The sequence below is a fragment of the Babylonia areolata genome, chromosome 7, assembly GCF_041734735.1.
Source record: "Babylonia areolata isolate BAREFJ2019XMU chromosome 7, ASM4173473v1, whole genome shotgun sequence".
Classification (NCBI taxonomy): Eukaryota; Metazoa; Mollusca; class Gastropoda; order Neogastropoda; family Buccinidae; genus Babylonia; species Babylonia areolata.
In genome coordinates, this window is record NC_134882.1 from 48052318 (window position 1) to 48059817 (window position 7500).

Below are 7500 nucleotides of genomic sequence, written 5' to 3' on the forward strand. Positions count from 1 at the left end.
GAGACTATCTGTGACCGAAAGAAGGGCTGATTCTGCTTCTAGGTTGTATTTATCCAGGAGATTAGAAAACTCAGTAATAAAAGTCTGGGTGTTACATTTATTGTGTCGACTCGGTGGGGGTCTATAAACGCAAATAATATGGCACACAGAGCTGTTGCACTGAACCCTTAATGCTACACCCTCAAATGATGTATAATCGAGGGGTTTGAATGTACAGATATCCTGAATATGGCTTCTCATAATGGTTGCAATACCGCCTCCCTTCCTAACTTAACTAGGGAATGATTTCAGATTGTACCCTTGCGGCGTAAGCTGCGCTATATATGATTCGTTTCCCTGCTCATACAACCAGGTCTCAGTCAGTATGGCAATGTCAAAAGCATGGTCAACAATCACATCGTGAATAAAAACGGCCTTCTGTCTGCATGACTGAACGATGTTCACACACATCAGTTTTAGATATGACGGGTGAGAGGGTAAATCAGTTGACTGAAGATTCTTCACGGGGATTATATGAAAAAGATTAAAAGAGTTTACTCTCACCTTATGAATCATGTGTGGTTCGGGATTTGAAATGTTGGTTCTACCTTGAACGACACGTATTATTTTCCTTTTCCGTACTCTCCCCACCCCCCTCCCGACAAGATCGTTTTTTACGGGGGAAGTTGCAGCCAATGTTCAAGTCTTTAAGACGTCGTATCACATCCTCAGGTAAAAGAGTGTGTGTGCACTGTCCCAGTGTAAGCAAATGGTGCCGAGTGTACTTGCATGGCGAGGCGCGTGCAGTGAGGTATTTCCATCACCAAGTAGTCTGACAGATAATAACACGATTTAAAACGCAGGGAATAAAACAATCACTAAAAACTTGAGAGAGCAAAAGAGCCTGCCCGTCAGGCGACTCGTCCGCACTCACTTATTATTTGTGATAGTGTATAAGACATCTCGAACTACAAATTTTACTTTTATCCGTTTTATCTCTCAAACACACCATACACACGCACACACACACACACACACACACACACACACACACACACACACACACACACACACACACACACACACTCTCTCTCTCTCTCTCTCTCTCTCTCTCTCTCTCTCTCTCTCTCTCTCTCTCTCTCTCTCTCTCTCTCTCTTTCTTTCTCAAACACAAAACACAAACATCATTTTCAAAAGAATCCATCTTTGTTTAAATCGTTCCTGCAGAATGGGCAGATAATGCCATCTGAGCATTCTGTATTTTACAATCTACTGATTGCAGTTTCTCAAGGTACTTACCTTCCTATGCGACTGTCTCGATGTTGTTAATTTGAAATTAATGTTGTATAATTTTCTACCTGAAAAACACTTTTAAAGGCAGTTGATCATGATAAGGGTCATATAGATTACGAGCATACAGCAACAGAAAAAAAAAATCAATTGTATCAGAAAACATCTGCATGCTATGTTTTCGACATCTAGGAAGATTAATTGCTGCATATGGTGGATAGTATTAGAGTTAAGCAGACATCCTTGTTTCCCACCTCTCGGACAATTGAAGTGATCTGAATAACACTACTTGTCTGCTGCATATGCTAACACATTCTCATAAACACCTGTTAGGTCGTGCTTAAATTGTCTTTCATACGAGTTTCATTTTCTCAAGTCTGCCTTTATAAGATTTCGACATACCGAATCAAATGCCTTTTTAAAATCGACAGATAGTTATAGTTTGGAATATTTCTGTACATTTTGTTCTTGCTTTTGTATATGATGTGATATATTGGCTACAGTATTATATTCTGCTCATCATTTGTATTGTTCCTCCTTTTCTGCCGATGTGTATGAGAAAGAGACAGAGAGAGATTACAAGAGAAAATTCTTTATTCATGAGGATAATAGATATGTGACAAGTGAAAGTTGTTTGTTGTGTTCATGTGTGTGTGTGTGTGTGTGTGTGTGTGTGTGTGTGTGTGTGTGTGTGTGTGTGTGCGCGCACGCGCGCGCCCTGTGTGTGTGTGTGTGTGTGTGTGTGTGTGTGTGTGTGTGTGTGTGTGTGTGTGTGCGCACGCGCGCGCGCGCGTTAGGCTCTGTAAAAATGACATAGTGTGACTGATAGCAGTCTACGTAACTGATTTTAGACTGCTGGGAAACAGATCTTGGCCTGACTGATCCATTCCAGGGTTTTGAACCATTGGCAATAATATTAATTGCCTTGGAAATGTTCAGTATTGTGCAGACTACTTTGGTGTAGTAGGTGCTAGTGTGGGGTGGGAGAGAAGTGGGATTTGTTCCAGTGTATTGACATTACTGTAATACGATTTGTAATATTATGTATTTGTGTACACATGTCTTGATCACAAAATAGGTTCAAATGTGGAATGTATTTACTGAATTAGATGTGTATGAGAAAGAGACAGAGAGAGATTACAAGACAAAATTCTATATTCATGAGGATAATAGATATATGATAAATGAAAGTTTCTTGTGTTCAAGTATATATATATATATATATATATATATATATATATATATATATATATATATATATATATATATATATATATGTGTGTGTGTGTGTGTGTGTGTGTGTGTGTGTGTGTGTGTGTGTGTGTGTGTGTGTGTGTGTGTGTGTGTGTGTGTGTGTGTGTTAGTCTCTGTAACAATGATACAGTATGACCGATAGCAGTCTACATACATGATTTTAGACTGCTGGGAAACAGATCTTGGCCTGACTGATCCATTCCAGGGTTTTGAACCATTGGCAATAATATTAATTGCCTTGGAAATGTTCAGTATTGTGCAAAGAAGTGGGATTTGTTCCAGTATATTGACATTACCGAAATACGATTTGTAATATTATGTATTTGTGTACACATGTTTTGAGCGCAAAATAGATTCAAATGTGAAATGTATTTACTGAATTAGAGGCGCCTGAGATAGATAGATAGATAGATAGATAGATAGATAGAGAGAGAGAGAGAGAGAGAGAGAGAGAGAGAGAGAGAGAGAGTACAATGAAATAATCTTTATGCATGAGGATACATAGATATTCATTAAATGAAAGAGTTGTTTGTTGTGTTCACATGTGTGTATCTGTGTGTGTCTATGTGTGTGTGTCAGGTTCTGTAACAATAATATAGTATGATTGATAGCAGTTTTTATAACTGATTTCAGACTGCTGGGAAACAGACCCTGGCCTGACAGATCCATTCCGGGGGGTTGGGGGGGGGGGGGGGGTTGAACCATCTTGTGTATGGAATGTAACTGACCTTTATTTCTTATATGAAGTTGAATCCCTTTTTCACTTAAACAAAAAGCAAATTTGAGTTTGAACAATCATTTGAAAGAAGTAGGCATGCACATTGTTAATACTTATATTTACTTTTTCACACTGCACTACACTTTTTCTCAACAATTATAAGCTTATAATTCAGTAATTAACAGTGTTTTGTTTTTCATGCATAGTAAAAAGCTCAGTGTTTAGTTACATCTTATGTATTTATATAAATGTATAAAATGTAACTGAACTATATCTATCATTTTAATTTTGACTTTCATGTGTGTATGACTTTGAAGTTTACACCAGAAAAAGAGTGACTGTTTTATAAAGTGGTCTAGATTATGAAGTATGTATGTATATATATATATATATATATATATATATATATATATATATATATAGAGAGAGAGAGAGAGAGAGAGAGAGAGAGAGAGAGAGAGAGAGAGAGAGAGAGATCTTGGGTCTTACTGAAACAGGGTTATCACAAAAATCTGTAATATGATGAAAGTGTGTTGTGAATGTCGTTTTTTTTTTTCTAATACTAATTGCATTCATAAAGCAGATAGGCACATTGTTAATACCCATATTGAGTTTGTTTCACATTGTATTAATCGTTTTCTCTATGACTAAGCTTATAATGCAATACATAATAGTTTAACAAAAAGTTCAGTTACATCTTATATACTTATACATGTATAAATTGTAACTTTATGTTATTACCTATCTTGTGTGTGTCTGTGTGTGTTTCTGTGTATGTTGGTCACACTTAGGTGCATTTCCTCTTTCATTTAAACAAAAGCAAGTGTCAGTTAGAAATGATTTTGTTTTCCTTTGTGACTTCCTAAATGTGAAATCCAGCACAACTTTGTGTGGTCTATATGTTTATGTAGGGAGGTGCACATGACGTTTGTTTTGCAATTGATTTTTTCGTGTGTTTTGATTCAATTGTTGTAGTAAGTGCATGTCACAAGTGAGTCTTGAAGGCCTTGCCTCTCTTGTTATATTTTATTCTTATTTTTGTTTTTATATATTATTCTAATTTGTCATTTCATGAATTTAACTATTTATCTATTTATTCTTTCTTTTTTTTTTAATCTTATTTTACTTCACCCCCACCCCCACCTCCCTCAAGGCCTGACAAAGCGCGTTGGGTTACGCTGCTGGTCAAACATCTGTTTCGGAGATGTGGTGTAGCATTTATGGGCTTGTCCGAACGCAGTGACGCCTCCTTGAGTAACTGAACTGAACTGAGCTGAACAGTTGCTGATGCTGTTACTGAAGCAGCAGTTTCCTAATCATTATTATTGATATTTGAATGATTTCATCATTGTCATAGGAAACGTCTTTGTAATCACCATAAATTGTCTTTGACACGAGAAATAATATCATCTCTCAGAGTTAATCATCTGCTTAAGGCACGTCTGTGTGTGTTGTTTTTTTGTTGTTGTTGCTTTTTTTTCAAGTCAGGTTTCCACCCAAATATGAAAGTGGGGGATTCGAGACGTGGGTAGGTGAGTGGGGTGGATTCGGGTAGGGAATGGACATATGGTGTACGGGAGAAGGTTAAAGGGGGGTGGCGTGACAAGAAGGGTGGATGGGTGGGGTAAGACTGTGGAAAGATCCCCTGGAGACACAAACAGTGCAGGTGAAAGCCTTCAAATGGCAGCAATCGCCCCGCCACCCTATCCTATTTCTTCCAGATCCCCCTTCCCCCCCCACCCCCCATTTCCACAATCCCCACCCCCACCTAATCCCTTCCACAACTCACCCACCCTTCCAGTACGAAAACACACATCGAGCGTCAGAGGAACTGCCTTTACAATGCTGTTTTTGGGGGTCTGTTTTTTTCGTGTAATGACATGTCAAACTTCTGACTCACAGTGGTTTATTTGTGTGTGCGTACGAGCGCGCGCGCGCGTGTGTGTATGTGCGTGTATGTATGTATGAGTGTGTACGTGTGTGTGTGTGTATGTGTGTGTGTGTGTGTGTGTGTGTGTGTGTGTGTGTGTGTGTGACAAACGGAGAGAGAGAGAGAGGGGGGGGGGTGAGTTAGAGGAAGACAGAGACAGAGAGAGAATTCATACCTTCACCTCATATACACGTCTGGCTGTGGGGATGGGGAGCGGTTTAGAGGGAGGGAGGTGAAGGTGTGTGTGAAGGGGATGGAGAGGGGAAGGGGACGGTGCTTGTCTTGACCAGAGTAGTGTCGGCTTTTGTTTCATTCTATTTCGGTATTTTGTGAACAGCTGCATTTTATGTGTCCACAGCCTAGCCTGATGTCACTGCCACTGTATTTATGTAATCGTGTGTTTCCAGTGTTCTTTTTCTTTTCTCCTTCATCCATTTTAACTTTCCCTAACCGGCGTCACAAGCATTCGAAACCAAGTGCTTGAGGAGTCTACTACACATCTCCTACAAGGAGCACAAGACCAATGACTATGTGCGGAACCTGGTCAGCAACCTTGTTGGGCCCAAAGAACCACTGCTGGCGACTGTCAAACGACGGAAAATGGCATGGTTTGGTCACATCATACGACATAACACACTCTCCAAAACCATCCTGCAAGGGACTGTAGAGGGAGGGCGCAGACGGGGGCGGCAGAGAAAGAGCTGGTCCGACAACGTCAAGGAATGGACCAAAATGACGATGCCAGATCTCCTCACGACAGCTGCCAACAGAACGGCGTGGCGAGCTATGACATCTTCCTCATGTGCCCCCAACGACCCCAGCGGCCAAGGGAATGAGTGAGTGAGTGAGTGAGTGAACGGCGTCAGGTACACGTTCACACATGGGTGGAATGAGGAACATCAGATAAAAGTGCTTTCCCCAAGGACACACCATGCGGAAACGGGGCCATGAACCCTGATCACTGCTCAGCAGTTTGCCTTGGTGCCTTCCAACAATAGACCATAGATCGGCTCAAAGCTGAGTCCACAGAACCGATGGATTTTCTTATAGATGTTCACAGAGGAAAATGTCTTTTCAGTACACGTGTGCGGACACGCCGCGTGTAATGACTGCTTCATCCACGGTACAGTTGCGCGTGACGTGATCATTTTACTGCGCGCGACAATGACAACATATCTTATATGAAGGCATATGAGGATAAATATCTTATATGAGGCAGAGTGGGTTAGGTGCCCCTCCACCCCACCCCACCCTACCACAGCACACACACCCTTCCACTTCCAGTGCTAAAATCCATATTGAGTGTCAAAGGTACTCAACTTTACAATACTCCTTTTTCTTTTTCACACTTGTTGGCTGCCTTTGCCGTGTACGTGGTTTGATGGACTGGAGCGCATACTTGTGTGTGTGTGTGTGTGTGTGTGTGTGTGTGTGTGTGTGTGTGTGTGTGTGTGTGTGTGTGTGTGTGCGCGCGCGCATGTTGTGCATCCGACTTCTTTTAGTTTGACCAATGCTGTAACAAGTACTTTCATTAATCCAGATCAGACCATGTGCCTGTGTGCAAGGGGACTGAGAGAGAGAGAGAGAGAGAGAGAGAGAGAGAGAGAGAGAGAGAGAGGTATGAGTAAAAAAAAAAAAGCTGGATAAATACAACACTAAACACTTCACACAGTCAGGCAACACAACAAAACAGAACAAAACACAAGCACACAGACACACACAGACACACAGAGGTAAAAAAACAACAAAACACGCACACACACATACACGCACACACACGCACACACACACAGGCACACACACAAACACACACACACACACACACACACACACACAGCACACACACACACACACACACACACACAGACACACACACACACACACACACACAGGCACACACACACACAGTGACCCACGCACGAACGCACATACAGACAAACACACACAGTGTTGTGGGGGTATGTTACAGTAGGACAGTCGCACGACCGTTGGCTTTGGATCATGTTGCTTTGCAAAAGGGATTTTGAAAGCTTCCATTGTGTCATTTTATGGTCATTGCCTTGAAATACGTTTCGCCTGCGTGTCGTTGTGACCTTATCTTTTTAAAGGCAACATGTGATCCCTTCTGTTCAGAAAGGTTAAAAAAAAAAAAAATAAAAAAATAAAAAAGAGAGAGAGAAAATAATAGAGAAAAAACTCGAGTGTGGATATGTTGTTTCATAGGTTTTAATGTGCATATTGGAGATGGTATAATTCTAATGCTACCAGAGACAATGTCTGAACAGCATTAAACGAAAACAATAACCGTTGCAGATTGCTCAAATACCCT